The 16,554-nt window shown below is 50.3% G+C and overlaps 1 long non-coding RNA gene across 2 annotated transcripts in view; it reads right to left on the reverse strand.

The window, feature by feature from the left end:
* Positions 1 to 15,408: 15,408 nt before the first annotated feature.
* LOC138258690 (uncharacterized) overlaps positions 15,409 to 16,554 on the reverse strand; it is a 159,362-nt gene continuing 158,216 nt past the window's right edge. For both annotated transcript variants that reach the window (XR_011198505.1, XR_011198504.1), the window contains exon 4: positions 15,409 to 15,502. This is a non-coding gene — a long non-coding RNA (uncharacterized lncRNA). The remainder of the gene's footprint in view (positions 15,503 to 16,554) is intronic.

Raw genomic sequence — 16,554 nt, forward strand, 5'->3', positions numbered from 1 at the left:
AGGGAGTTAATAAACTGCTTAATAATACTACAAGGCATGAGAGAAGAGAGGAAACACAAGAACTTCTAACTTAGATGTGGTACCGATTAGGTATGAAAATATAAAACTGAATGAATAAGGATTTTAGCTATTTTGTTTGAGAGATTACATCTATTGTATAATTATGAAGTCGGATTTGGTTTCCATGTGGGAATGGTTCCAAACCCGACCCCTAATGTATAGAATTGAATTCAATTGGATTCCTTTTTGGCAAAATTGGTCATAGATGTTTCTGACAATGGTCTTTCAAACTGAAGGGCAGGGCTTTGGGAAATTTCATAAAAGAATGATTCTTTGGGGGAAAAACACATCAAAAACATGTTTTTTTCTTTGAGGACAGTATCTGCAACATGCACCTTTTTGCAGGATATTTCCCCTGTAACATTTTGTTTGAAAGTCACACGCAGGTGAAGCTGAACTATGATCACAATCTTTGCAACTTGTTCAACTGCAACATAAGCTGGCTGAATGTGAATTACCTGCACCACTAATTCCTTGGTAATTCTACAATACTCATCTAATTTTTCTTTTTTGCATTGCCTCTGCTACAATGGACTACAATGGACAGCCTCAGTGATTTGGTACTTAGAAAATGAGAGAACCATGCTTTGCAATGTTCACTAAAAACCAGGACATTGGCCAGGAAGACAGAGTGCTTGATTTTGAATTTGGTAGACAAGTTACAAAGTCAATCTGATGGATATCTAATCCACTGTATTACAAGATAAAATGCACTTGTAATACTGTGGATGGGGTAAACTTTCCTCTAAACTCTTTATTGCAGTTTTCCTAACATTTGGTGAGTCAGCCAAGAGTCCAGTTTGTCCTCAACTGTCTGCTGCCACTAGAATACCCCCTACCCACACTGCATAGACAATTGTGCATTCACAAAAAGGTAAGCAGACACTGTGTTCTCTAACATTCTGCCTATTCATGGAGGTGAGTAGGACCCAGAGTTGCCTTCTTTAAGGTGAGGCAATGTGGACTCCTTTCCATGTTTGTATATTATATGACCTTCTCTTTGGGAATGGAAAACGCGGATGAAATGTAATGTGTAATTCCATGCCAGATCGTGTATGTAATAGAGGACAATATTAGTTAAGTGCAATGTATAGTCGGTAGGCAGTCAGTCCTAACTTAATGTTGGAAGTGGTAAAGACACTATGGGGGTCATTCCAACATTGGCGGTAAAATCAGCTTACCGCTGTCAGAAGACCGCCAACATAGCGCCGCGGCCGCGGTAAACCGCCACGATCATTCTGACCCACAACAGGCAAACCACCAAAATACAGGCATCCACAAAAGTCCGCAACACCAAAGGGCAGCGAGAAACTGGCGATGACCAAACCTACACCGTCACGCCAACAGAAATACGCCCACACTATCACAACACACGAATCCACGCAGCGGTCTTTCAACAGCTGTATACCATTGGCGGTACACACTGGCGCGCTCATAATACACACACACTTACAAAACACAGCCACATTGGACAATTCCAAATACACACACCTGAGACACATACACACACCACTCCCACACACCCAACACAATATAAAACACACAACCACATCACACACAAACCCCCACTGCTACAGAATCGGGACCACGCACTGAGAAATAGAGATCTGAGCACCCAGACGCGCATTTTACTTTCACCCAGCAATATTTCCACGCACTTCACACAACACACCAATACACATCACCACACAATCCACCATCACCATGGCACCACAAAGACACCCCAGGTTCTCGGAGGATGAACTCAGGGTCATGGTGGAGGAAATTGTACGGGTAGAGCCACAGCTCTTCGGGACACAGGTGCAGCACACCACCATTGCCAGGAAGATGGAGCTATGGAGCAGAATAGTTGATAGGGTCAACGCTGTGGGACAGCACACAAGAAATAGGGACGACATCAGGAAGCGGTGGAACGACCTACGGGGGAAGGTGCGTTCACTGGTATCCAGGCACAACATCGCGGTGCAGCGGACTGGCGGCGGACCCCCACCTCCTCCCCCAGAATTCACAACATGGGAGGAGCAGGTCTTGGCAATCCTGCATCCTGAGGGCCTCGCAGGAGTATCTGGAGGAATGGACTCTGGTAAGTCAAATCTTAACTACTTCATCCCCCCCACCCCAACAGCATGCCAACTCATACCCCCACCCTCACCCCCATCACATCCTGCTCCTTGCAAATGTCTCCCCATCACAGCCCACCCATCCCAACCCCAAGCCCTGCATGTGACCACAAAGCATGGACACTGCACATACCCATCCCCCCCCAAACCACTGTCACAAAAGCCCATACACGGGAATGCCAGCACTGGGGTACACGGGTACCCACCCATTACACGCAATGGCACACACAAATGCAATAACCATACTTTTATACCCCTGCAGGACCCGAACGCCACGTCACCGCACAGGATGGTCCACAAATGTCCACTCCACCCCCAGAAGAGGCCCACAGTGAGGACAGCACCTCTGTCAACCTGGATCTAGATGACCAGCCCGGCCCATCGGGGACCTCTGGACAGTCGGTTCCCCTCAGACAGCCACAGCCCATAGCAGACCTTCCCCCCTCTGGTAACACCAGCACAGCACCCACCCAGAGGACCCATCCCTCTGTCCCCAGGACACGTCAAGCAGTGGTGTGTCCACCACTACAGGGCACCCAGGTTAACCCACCACCCCAACAACAACAGGGACCTGGGGGCAGTGGTAGTGGGCACACGGTCCAGGGGACAGAGGCACAGGGAAACAGGGGAACTGGGAGGGCTGCTGTGCGACAGGGGGGGGGGACAGGCCCAGGGAACCCACTCTCCACGAGGCCCTCTCCTCCATCATGGGAGCCTACCACCACTCCCAGGAGACGATGGCGACGGTCCTGGCCAGGTTTCAGGAGATCCAGCTTCTGCAGGAGGAACAGTATTTGGGCTTCAGGGAGGAACTACGAAACATCAGTTCCGCCCTGGGCACCATTGTAGGGGCTCTGAATCAGGTAGTCACCACATTGCGGACACTGTGGCCCCACAAAGGGCCCCTGACACTAGCATGGATCAAGAACTGCCTACCATCTCTGCCGGCGATAGTGGACAGGAGGCCCCGCCACAGGACCAACAGGCCACCAGCACCCCACCCCCCGCAGAAGGAGAACCACCCCGCAAGCGGGCTCTGAGATCCAGGAAGAAGACAGAGTAAGATGCCAAGACCCCCGCCAGGAAAGGATACCTCCTGATTGTCATCCCACTGTCCCACATTGACACCCTCTCCATCCTTATACTGCCCATGCTCCACTTTCAACAGGCATTTGGACAATGCACCTGTGATACTAATAGTCTGGACTCTGCCATGGACAATCCTCCACCATTACCCCTCACCGATTTGCAATCACCCACCAATATAGAGCACTGAAATAAACACAGTTATTGCACAAAACAATCAGGAGTCTGGCTGTGAGTTTGTACAAATGTATTAGACAGTACCGTGCCAAAAATGCATATTTACATTGTGATGCCAACATACCACTGTCACACAGCTGTAGTCCATGGGGAAACAAAGCAGATGTCACGCAGTGGGGCCCACATCTCTGAAATTGGAAGGGAAAGTCACAACTCAGTTACCATACACTGGGGGAAAAGGTCAGACAGGAGAGAGGTAGTAGGGGTTAAGTATATGTAATATGCCGGGTTGGAATCTTACCTGTGTGTCATTGAAATACTGCTGTATTACTGCGTTCCTGTTGTCTATGTCGTCCTCTTCGGCTTCCTTGTCTTCACTCTCCACAGGCTCTACAGCTGCTACAACACCACCATCTGGACCATCCTCCTGCAGAAAAGGCACCTGGCGTTGCAAAGCCAGGTTGTGAAGCATACAGCAGGCCACGATGATCTGGCACACCTTCTTTGGTGAGTAGAATAGGGATCCACCTGTCATATGGAGGCACCTGAACCTGGCCTTCAGGAGGCCGAAGGTCCGCTCGATCACCCTCCTAGTTCGCCCATGGGCCTCATTGTACCGGCGGACGGTGCCTATGAAGGACAACAGCGAGCACAGAGTCAATCAACCCACAGGTACGTAACCACAGCTTGCACTAAACACGATTCCCAATGCATTGAATGGCTTGTATGAGTGTTGATGCAATGCCTAGGTATGTGTGACGCAGTAAAAAGTAAGCCATGTGGGCCCTTGAAATGGCGGATGCCTGACCTGTGAAGTGCGACAATGGGATGTGAGGTAAATGCGCTGGCGTGGCACACCGTGGCGGTAGGCGGTCAAAGACCGCGGCGCAAAGCAGCATTGGTTAACATTGAGCCCTATGGGTCTCAGGAGCCAATGACGATGTGCGCCGGCGGTCGCGGTACGCACCGCCGCGGTACGCACCGCCGCAGGCGTGACCGCCATTTTCTATCAGCTTAATCACTCGATACCTGATCTTCGACAGGAGAGGACCTACACTGCAAGTGCTGCTGTGACCTCGGTCTGGAAGCAACGATGGCTCATGCGACTGGGGAAAGGGCCCCTGCCTTCACAGCTCAGGAGTTGGAGAAACTCGTGGATGGGGTCCTCCCCCAATATGCGCTACTCTACGGTCCTCCAGACCAACAGGTAAGTACACTGAGGCCATGCTTAGTGGCCAATGCCTGTGTTGAGTGGGGTGGATGAAAGATGGTGGGGAGGGGAGCGATTGAGGCATGCATCAAACGACGGATGAGACCATGTACCACATGGCAAGGGTAGGGATAGGGGGCCAGTCACATTGAGGGTGCAGAAGGTGATGACTCTTTTTCTCCCCCTGTACATTTCACATAGGTCAGCGCCCACCAGAAGATTGATATTTGGCGTGCCATCGCCAAGGACGTCCGGACCCTGGGGGTCCACCAGAGACGGGGCACCCACTGCCGGAAGAGATGGGAGGACATCCGATGCTGGAGCAGGAAGACGGCGGAGGCTCAGCTGGGGATGGCCTCCCAACGTGGGAGGGGTGCCAGTCGGACTTTGACCCCCCTGATGTTCCGGATCCTGGCGGTGGCCTACCCCGATTTGGATGGGCGCGTGAGGACATCACAGCAGACACAAGGGGGTGAGTACACTCTTATTCTGGTGACTTTGCGCGCAGTGGAGGTGTCTGGGTGGGGGAGGAGGGCTGTGGGTCTCCCTAGGCCAGGGCGAGTTCTGTAGGCTAGGCCCCTCTGTAAGGCATGGCCCTGTGCCCCCGCCCCCCACCTCTGTCGGGTGCCAAGTACAGCTATTCATGGCCCTGTGTCATCTATGTGTGCAGATGTCGTCCATAGGCTTGTAGGCCATGTCCCACGGATTGAGTAGTGGACCCCAAGTGCACGGCGTAGTGCAGGGGGCTTCTGTGTCCGTCCTGTCCGCCAACGGTGTCGCCAATGCATGCACTCAACATGTCTTTATTTTCTCCCCCTCCCCTTTTTTGTATTTTTCCTGTTCATGTGTGCATTAGCATCATCAGGCGGAGGAGAAGTGGCATCGGAGCACGAGGGAGCTGCATCCCACATGGCCATGGAGGGCCGTGCAACGGATTCCGATTTCACCAGTGGGACGGAGGGCGAGGGAAGCTCCACAGCGGGGACTCGGGCTGACATAAGTGACACGGACTCGTCCTCTGAAGGGAGCTCCCTTGTGGTGGCGGCAACATCTGTGCCCCCCGCAACAACAGGTACAGCCGCCACCCATCGCACCAGCACCGCCCTCCCAGCAGCCCCTCAGCGTTTGCCACGTGCCCGCTCACCCAGGAAGGTGGGCATCTCCTTCGCCCCAGGCACCTCAGGCCCTGCCCCAGTCACCCCTGCTGCCCTCAGTGAGGAGATCATTGACCTCCTAAGGACGCTCACTGTTGGGCAGTCTACCATATTGAATGCCATCCAGGGTGTCGAAAGAGAGGTGCACCAGAGTAATACATACCTGGAGGGCATTCATTCTGGTCAGGCTGCCCTTCAGCAAACGTTCAACACTCTGGCCTCAGCACTGATGGCAGCCATTGTCCCTGTCTCTAGCCTCCCCCCTCCAACTTCCTCCACCCAGACCCTATCACCTGTACCTCTGCCTATCCCAGACACACCATCAGACCAGCCTGCACACACCTCAACACCCAAGGGAAGCTCAGGCAGACATAAGCACCACACATCACACAAGCATTCACACAAGCAACATCCACATACAGACATAACACCCACTGCCTCCACTGTGTTCCCCTCCTCCTCGTCTCCCTCCTCCCTCCCTGTCACGTCTCCACTCACACCTGCATGCACTACATCTTCAGCCACTACGTCCATCACCAGCACAAACACTAGCACCCCCGCACACGTGCAGTCACCACCCCCACTGCCATTTACACGTCCCCTGTATCCTCTCCCAGTGTGTCTGTGACCCCCTCTTCCAAGATACACAAACGCAGGCAGCCACCCACCCAACAGCCATCCACCTCACAACAGCCTCCAGCCCAAGCACCTGCACCCAAAGACACCAGACTTCAAACTCCTACAACCACATTCTCTTCCTCCACTCCCATACCCACTACACCTACCCCTGTCATTGCTCCTAAAAAGCTTTTCCTGTCCAAACTTGACCTCTTTCCACCAACTCCCCCACCCCGTCCAGGTAATCGGACTCCAGTAAGCACCTCAGCCACCACAAAACCGTGCCCTGTCATGACAGTCTGCCATGGACTATGGAGTCCCCCACCCTCCAGGGCAGCCAGTTCAGTACGTAGCCAAGGCACGGGCAGCCCACCCCCGGAGAAACAATCAAAGATAGGCAGTGGCCGGCGCGAGAGGGTCAAGACACCAGGCACAAAAACCCCTACCATGGCTCCGGCAGGAGGTGTGGAGACAGCAGTCACACCGCCCAAGGTGGGGAAGGGCCACAGGCGATCAGGGAAGGCTGGGAAGGGCAGCACGCCCGACAAGACCGCCATCAGCCCAGCTGGCCAGGAGGGCCCCGCCAGCCCCATCCCAGGTGGGCAGGAGGCCACCAACATTCCTGGCACTGCAGCCCAGGAGGGCCCCGCCAGCCACAGGACAGATGGGCAGGAAGGCACCGCCAGCCACAGGACAGGTGGCAAATGAGCTCAACGCCATGGCCAGATCCGCTGAACTGGGCCCTTCATGTCAAGCACCGCTGAACTGGGCACCGCCGTCTCAAGCACCGCTGAACTGGGCCCTTTATCTCAAGCACCGCTGAACTGGGCCCCGGGGCCCTCTCAAGCACCGCTGAACAGGGCCCCGCCGTCTCAAGCACCGCTGAACAGGGCCCCGCCGTCTCAAGCACCGCTGAACAGGGCCCCGCCGTCTCAAGCACCGCTGAACAGGGCCCCGCCGTCTCAAGCACCGCTGAACAGGGCCCCGCCGTCTCAAGCACCGCTGAACTGGGCCCTTCGTCTCAAGCACCGCTGAACTGGGCCCTTCGTCTCAAGCACCGCTGAACTGGGCCCTTCGTCTCAAGCACCGCTGAACTGGGCCCTTCGTCTCAAGCACCGCTGAACTGGGCCCTTCGTCTCAAGCACCGCTGAACTGGGCCCTTCGTCTCAAGCACCGCTGAACTGGGCCCTTCGTCTCAAGCACCGCTGAACTGGGCCCTTCGTCTCAAGCACCGCTGAACTGGGCCCTTCGTCTCAAGCACCGCTGAACTGGGCCCTTCGTCTCAAGCACCGCTGAACTGGGCACCGCCGTCTCAAGCACCGCTGAACTGGGCACCGCCGTCTCAAGCACCGCTGAACTGGGCACCGCCGTCTCAAGCACCGCTGAACTGGGCACCGCCGTCTCAAGCACCGCTGAACTGGGCACCGCCGTCTCAAGCACCGCTGAACTGGGCACCGCCGTCTCAAGCACCGCTGAACTGGGCACCGCCGTCTCAAGCACCGCTGAACTGGGCACCGCCGTCTCAAGCACCGCTGAACAGGGCACCGCCGTCTCAAGCACCGCTGAACAGGGCACCGCCGTCTCAAGCACCGCTGAACAGGGCACCGCCGTCTCAAGCACCGCTGAACAGGGCACCGCCGTCTCAAGCACCGCTAAACTGGGCCCTTCATCTCAAGCACCGCTGAACTGGTCACCGCCGTCTCAAGCACTGCTGAACAGGGCACCGCCGTCTCAAGCACCGCTGAACTGGACCCTTCATCTCAAGCACCGCTGAACTGGGCCCTTCATCTCAAGCACCGCTGAACTGGGCCCTTCATCTCAGGCACCGCTGAACTGGGCCCTTCATCTCAGGCACCGCTGAACTGGGCCCTTCATCTCAGGCACCGCTGAACTGGGCCCTTCATCTCAGGCACCGCTGAACTGGGCACCGCCGTCTCAAGCACCGCTGAACTGGGCCCTTCATCTCAAGCACCGCTGAACTGGGCACTGCCGTCTCAAGCACTGCTGAACTGGGCCCCTCATCTCAAGCACCGCTGAACTGGGCCCTTAATCTCAAGCACCGATAAACTGGGCACCGCCATCTCAAGCACCGCTGAACAGGGCCCTTCAGCTCAAGCACCGCTGAACCATGAGCGCCAGGGGCTGGCCCGCATCTTAGTCGGGCAGGGCTGCGCGTACAAGTCTGGGCACCAGGCCCCACCCAGAACCAGTGGAGACTGTTATCCACTTGTGAGACTGTGGCTTTGCACTCGCCAGGATTGAACAGTGGGCAACCCACCGACTTGTGAAACTTGAGAGACTGTGGCTTTTTACTCCCCAGGATTGCATAGTGGGCAACCCACCCACTGTAGAGACTTGAGAGACTGTGGCTTTGCACTCGCCAGGATGTAACAGTGGGCAAGCCACCCACTGTAGAGACTTGAGAGACTGTGGCTTTGCACTCCCGGGATGGCACAGTGGGCAACCCACCCACTGTAGAGACTTGAGAGACTGTGGCTTTGCACTCCCCAGGATTGAACAGTGGGCAACCCACCCACTGTAGAGACTTGAGAGACTGTGGCTTTGCACTCCCCAGGATTGAACAGTGGCCATGGAGGCCCCTCGTGGATCTGGTGTCGTGGACTCATCTGGCTGAGGTGCCCCTCCTTCCCTTCCCCCTGAGGTGCCTGTAGTTTTGCTATCTGATGCCCCTGCAGTGTTCTCTCCATTGGAGTCAGGTATCTTGTGTGGGCTTTGCCCATGTGATTTGGGCCCAGTGGTCCACGGACAATACATGCTACAATGCTCGGACTTGTACATTTATGTATATAACAGTTTTTGATGTAGAATTATATTTTTAAGCCAGTAATACAATATATTCCCATGTTTAGAGTCATTTCATTTTGTGTTTGCATTCTTCCGGGGTGGTTGGGGGGTGTCACTCTGATGTGTTGATACGCATTGATGTGTGTGTTGTAGTGGGTGAGGGTGAGGGTGGGTGTGTTGCGTATGTGTGTACCCGTAATATTTTCTCCACCCCCCTCCCCTGTGTCGTAGGTGCAGTACTCACCGTTGTCTTCTGCGCCGGCGTTTGTGCTCCTAGTAGAGGAGTAGGAACACAATTGCTGGGAGTATGTGGAGTTCGGGTTCCATGCTGTCCTGATTCCTCGTGGGCTGTATGGAGGTGAGCGTTTTCCCTTCGAAGTCCTGTTTCCGCCGTGTTTTTATCGGCGGGGCTACCGCCCCGGAAAAGGTGGCGGATTGGTAGGTTGTGATAGGGTGGGCGGTACATTGTCTTCCGCCTGTCTGTTGGCGGTGACCGCCACGCTGTTTGTTTGTGCCGCCGTGGCGGGCGGTGTGGTAATGTGGCGGTCTCTGTTGGCGGTTACCCGCCAGCCTGTTTGCGGTTTGGCCACTCGTTTCACACCGACCGCCAGAGTTGGAATGACCCCCTATATGTGATTCATTGTGTGTTCCGACATTTTACCAAAAGGTATGGCGAAAGGCCAATGAGTAAACAGATAAAAGGCCAAATGACAAAAGTTACCAGAAACACAGAGGACTATGGAGACTCCCTTAGAACACATGCAGAAGACCTTTCCTGGTGATTAGAAAAGGTTACAGAAACACTGAAAAGAATGGTTTGAGGCTAGCCAGAGATATACAAATCCCTGGCCATAGGAAGGGACATTTGCAGATCAGATATTACATCATACTGCCACAGGCCTCAAAAGCAAATATACAGGAGTTAAGTTGCAGAAGAGAGAGGCCACTTTAGCCCTGTGGTGAGTCTTTTGTGAGGAGTCTAAAGACTCTTCAAATTTCTGCACATCTTCTATCTCATCTGCTCTTCCACCTCTATATGACCCTACAAATATCTCTCCCAAGGTATCCAGCATTTATCCACTAGTGCAGTTAGAGGATGCTTTAGTGGAATTTGAGAATCCCGAGGTTGAGACTCCTCGATCTCTGAAGGGACCCCCTACAGACACCAAAGCCACAACACACAAGCACTCCCCAGCAACAAACGAAGGTGGGTAACTCTGTTTTTAGGACAATTGGAAGCATAGTTTATGTAACATTTAGATCAGGTTTTTCCAAAGGAGGTTGGAGACGAAGGGCGGAGTCCAGGGGACAATTATGACCAGTTGCTCATCTCACTAGCAACATCATACTTATTACAATAAAGAGACATAACAAGAAGGGTAGTCAAGGAACAGGTGCCCACTCCACCACGGATAGATGCAGAAGATGCAAAGCAAACTGATTATGTAGATAGGGCGGTTAGTATGGCATCTTGGCAGAAGAAGAAGGGAAGTGTTCTAGTTCCACCAGACAGCATTTATGAAGGTTGTCACAAAGTGAAGACAGAAGGGACGCAGAAAGAGGGACGTAGTGAGAGAAGGACATCGCAATAATATATCAGAACAAATTCAGGGAATTTTCAGGAGGATAGCAGACAGAAAAGGAATCAATACATAGGCACGTAGATAACATGGGTCAAATGCTTCAATCACCAGAGGCTAGATGCCCATCTTACAACAATAGTACCCGAGAGATGCCCCTCATCAACTTTGACCATGTGGATGGATCAATGGGGTCCCCCAGCCACACTAACATGTTTATAGAAACTACTAGAGAAGGAGAACAGGGCACTTCATCTAATACCAGGAGGCCCCAAGGGACAGAGCTCGAGCAGTTACGGTTCCATGGAACACATGGTCAGCCACATCCCAGAATGGGATCTTATGAGGTTACCGGGGGATTTACACTATGAAAGTGGTTGATACAACAGATGAGTGTTCAATTGGCTTCAAGCTGCAATGATTCTCACCCCCAGTGAGATAGTTGCCCAAGGGAAAACAGTTGGTGTAATGTCATACAGACAATTTAGCAGGGTGGACTGAAGGTTTAGTCCAGCAGATGAGCCCATGAGCAAGAGAACGGTCCTTTGATCCATGTGACATGTCAAACGCTGAGGATTCTATTTTCGATGGTGCGGGAGATCCAGGCTGTGACTATCCCTATATGGGGAATCAGTGCATGTGGCAAAAGTATGCCAGGCAGCATAATTGCCAACATGCCTTTATGACCGTACACAAGATGGCCTGATAAGTAAGGGACCTGGGATTATGTTCCCTGGCCACAAATGGATAAGGAAAACCTCCAAAAGTTGTCACCACCACTTACAGAAAGAGCAGGGAAGTGGATTAGGACCTTAGAAAAACACACTTCAGGAGTAACCCTGTCACTAGGGTACATAAAGAATCTACTTAGCGCCCTTATAGGGGATGAGACCAATTCTATCTTCCAGAAGGCTGAAGTGAAAAAGGACACTCTTACTGAAACCAGGTATGATGGGTCTCCCATTAACTTGTTTCGGACAGTAGTCTGGGGCCAGCTGAGGGAAATCTATCCAGATAGGCCAGATATCGGGTCACTCATGGCCCAATCAATGCAGCCCAATGAGGACCCTGACAAATACAGAAGTAAAGAAGTAGGCCAGGATTGGGAAGTAGCAGAGGGCAATGCTGTATTGTTCTATAATGTAGTAAAGAAAGATTTACCCCCCCCCAATGTGCAGGATAATCTCAACAATATAGTGCAATTGGAGGCCAAACTCTGGACTGTAATACGGGCACATATAATACACTTTTGTAGAAGAAATCAGAGCGAGAGAGCGAAAGAGAGAGAGAGAGAGAAAGGAACAAGCAGGAGGTAACCAAGAGAGCAGCAGCCAAGTTAGAGCAGCAAAATCTGGCAAAAAAGGGATCAATGGAAGGAGCAGTTACAGCCGCCACCACTCAGATGACTTCGACATCTGAGGCCGGTCATAGAGACTGCCCAACCACAAACCAGCAACAGCAAAATAATGCAAGGGTATAAGGAAGTACCAGAGGGGGACTAGGAGGTATAGGAAGGGACAGGATAGGCGAACAGAGGATGGTACAGACCTGTCATTATTGTCACAGATATGGACATTTTATTGGAGAATGCAGGACCAAAATACAGGATGAACAAGGTGGAAAGACAAGGGTTTATAACCAGCCAGGGAATGCAGTAATGCAGCCACAAGCATCCCCACAAATAACATATGTACCCAAGCCACCACAACAAAATACACAGCACCCAGTAATGCCTCAGATAAAAAAAATGCCATCACAGCAAAGCTACCAAGTACTCCCACCAATAGCGACTCTACACCTAGGTGGACAAGGAGGCATGATTGTAGGAGGAGGAAACCCCTTCCAAGCAAATTACATAGCAGGCTACATGCAATGAACATGCCCACAGTGTAGTCCCATGTGTCCAGTATTGTCAGTGGCACACAAGCCAGACAAGAAATACACTGTGATGGTAGCTATTAATAGTAAGAGGTGTGCATTCCTCATAGATCTGAGAGCAACCCAAACATTTCTCTGAGAGGGAGATCTCCCAATTCCTAGCAGATCAATGGACACACAAGGACTCTATGGGGCAGTAATGAGGGTTCCATTCACTAAGCAGGTGGAGATAGGAAGGAGGTATATTGATGGCCGCTTACTATTTTCTTTGTCCACTCCACGCAATTTATTGTGGATAGATCTTATGGCTAAACTAAACATAACTATCCATTTAGAGCCTGATGATACTATGATTTGTTCTAACCCGGGAGTCCCTCCTTCCAAGACAATGGCTGTAACAGTAGGTTTTTCTACTGGAGACCAAACAAGAGCTCAACCCACTGACAGAGGCATTTACCACAGTGATATCTACAATAGTAGCAGAAACACCTGAGCTATTAGAAGGGATGTCCAGTTATCCAAGTAGTACCTTTTCTGACGGCAGGGACAGGATTCTTTTATACCTGATGGTGAATTGATATTAAAAATAGAGGCCTTAGAAATAACACCAACCTATGGCACTCAAAGTCTGTGATCATAACCACGCCCTTTAGGCATGCATCTGATGATGATCCTAAGAAAACGATTTTAGTTTTTCAGGATGACATACCATTGAGGTCAGTATTGGAAGTAAGGACGCATACACCAGGTAGAACCTTTGATTCTGTTGGGGATGCAGATCTTTCTAAAGTAACAGATTCTCTGTGGAACAAGGGTCCTTATGATGTAGGCCTTATCTGCACTGCCACCTCATTCAGAATAACATTAGAGGAAGTTGCTATTCTACCTATGGTAAGGCAGTTTCCCCTCTTCAAAGAAGCAGATGAGGGAATCACTCCATCATACAGGCTTTACTAGAGTATGGAGCATCATGCCCTTGAGTGTCCCTTTGTAACACCCTTAGATTTCTTAACTGGGTAAATCAGAGTAATACTGGACATATGGCTCAAGTCTTGCGCCCACTGAATGATGTAATGGTAATAGAATTCCCAGTTGTTTCCGACTCTTCTATTATTTTAAGAAACACCCCTTAGGATGCCAAATTTATCTCTGTCATAGATCTTAAGACGTTGTCTTCAGCATCCCTTTTCACCCAGACATTCAGTATTTGACAGCATTCTCCTATCGCAAGAGTCAGTATTTATACTCTCATTTGCCTTAAGGGTAATGCAAATCCCTAAGTATCGTCAACAGGGTGTTGAAAACTGATCTGTCAAACTTTCAGTGTGACAGTACTCAGCTGCAATATGTTGTTGATATACTAGTCTGCAGCCCCACAGAACACCATTGTAGGAAAGATACAGTGTTCCTTCTGATCACTCTCGCACAGAGAGGATACAAAGTGGGGAAAGACAAAGTTCAGTACTATCAGAAGGAGGTCTACTATCTAGCGCAACTACTGTCAGCTTCTGGGCAGCTAGTGACCTCTGGCAGGGCAGCATCTATTTGCCAAATGACTAAACAAGAGACTGTTAAGGGAATGCAGAAGTTCCTTGGCCTCTACAACTATGTGAGGAAGTTGGTCTTTGGCTAAAGCACTTAATAGCACCCCTGCTGACCTTTATTAAGCCAGCAAAAGGCAGATGTGATAAAATAACATGGACATCAGAAATGAGGGACATTTTGCAAAGACTGAAAACTGAGATAACAAATGCCCAAGTTCTGAGGACCTCTGACTACACCAGAGTTTTACCTCTTCTGCCACTGCAATGGTCAAGTGACGACGGCTGTCCTCACACAAAAATATCCTTTAGGACACAATCCCACTGCATACTTCACTAGTCTGTTGGACTTAGTAGTTAAGGGACATCACCCTTGTAAACAAGCTCTCCTCACTGCAGCCTTTGCGGTACAGAAAAGCACCCCCATTGTCATTGGGGCACCTCTGATGTTCTATGTGGAACATGCAATGTTTCCCATCATTCAAAAGGCAAAGACTACCCTAACCACACAGAGTTTCAGCGTACAAGGTAATATTTTCACTCCCATCCTTGAAAGTTTGAAAATGCCATACAGTGAACCCTGCAAAATCCTTTGCTCACCCTGTATTGGACTCTGAGAATGATGCACATGACTTTGCAACATATGTTCCTACTAAATCCAGCCAATCAACAGAGGATCCTATTCCCAGTAGAACTGAATATTTTGTTGACAGATCTTCCACCATTGTTGTGTGCACGCTCTCGTGTGCCATGGCTCAGCTACAGAAAATTGTCATATTGATCGCAACACTCAGACAAATATACTGATGCCCTTAATCACTCATACATACATTGTTTCATTAAATGTCAAGTTTGCAATAATCGATGCTTGTAATCCATGGTGTGGTAAATGTCAAGTTGCAATAACCAATGTTTGTTGATTATGACTGTACAAACCACCTGCTGAACTTGTGTCAAGTGTAATTCTTCAAATAAAAACATGCCATTGTTAAGATGCACGATCTGTGATGAACATGTGCAAGATTGTCAGGAGGATATTTGCTTATTTCCCTAACATTCAAACTAAGTGTCAGAATCACATGTGCACACTTGTATATTTAAAGCTTCCTGTGTGTCTGAGTTTTGCTTGGCTGCATCGTTGCTGCTCTGCTTACCAGGCTCAAGCTGAGCTCCTGTTTCTCGTCTTCCAGCAGAAACCTTCCTCGGGTCACTGGTCGAATTCAGCTGGTTCTGTATCTTCTGCTTCAGCCTCCTGCTGGAAATCCTGTATTTCCTGTAAAAGAGAGAAAATAAGAACGTTGAAAAACCCAGTTGAGGTTTTTCTGCAGTTTTCAGGCAATGAACTCCGTTACAAGGTAGAGAGAAATTAATTGCTTACCCGCGCCTAACTACAAAAAATAACTCTTTCATTTAAGCACTTTGCTATGATAGAAACGTGTGAAATAATGATTTTTGTGAAATGCAAGATACAATAAAAGGGATATTAAAGAAAAGATGTATTTCCGATATTAAATGCTCCCTAGAGAGTCAGAAGAACAAGTAATTCAGAACTATCCAGCAAGCGAGTGCACCATAACTTTTGAAAGGACTCCACAGACTCTGTATAACTTGAAAGCAGCAAATTAATTTTGTTTGAGTTTTGGATACTGTTCAGAGACTAAGGGCCAGATGTAGCAAAAATCCAAATTGCGACTTGCAATTTGATATGCAGAAAGGTGTCTCAGACACCTTCTGCAACTCACAATGGGGTCGCAAAGACCCACCTCATTAATATTAATGAGGTGGGTCGCAGTTTGCGACCCCATTGCGAGTATGGGCACTCATGGGGATGGTGGCCTGCTGGAGACAGCAGACCACCATGTCCGTGACTGCTTTTTAATAAAGCAGTTTTTTTTTTTTCTAAGTGCAGCCCGTTTTCCTTAAAGGAAAACGAGCTGCACTTTGGAAAAAAAAAACGAAACCTTTAGTTTCTGATTTTTTCAGGGCAGGTAGTGGTCCATTGGACCACTGCCTGCTCTGAATTTTTTTTTTTTTTCCCAGTCACAAGACCCCTTCCCGTTTGCGACTGGGTTACCATCCACTTCAAGTGGATGGTAACTGCGATTCCATTTGTGACCGCTTTCGCGGTCGCAAATGGAATTGAATTGCATTGCGAGTCGCAAATAGGAAGGGAACACCCCTTCCTATTGCGAGTCGGAAATGCATTTTGCGAGTCGGATCCGACTCGCGAAATGCATTTCTGCATACCGGAGAGGCTTTTGCACCTCGCAAACGGCGTTTTTCTTTCTACATCTGGCCCTTAATTCAGAAAAGCAAGAATTGTTA

Source organism: Pleurodeles waltl, chromosome 9 (genome assembly GCF_031143425.1).
Source record: "Pleurodeles waltl isolate 20211129_DDA chromosome 9, aPleWal1.hap1.20221129, whole genome shotgun sequence".
Classification (NCBI taxonomy): Eukaryota; Metazoa; Chordata; class Amphibia; order Caudata; family Salamandridae; genus Pleurodeles; species Pleurodeles waltl.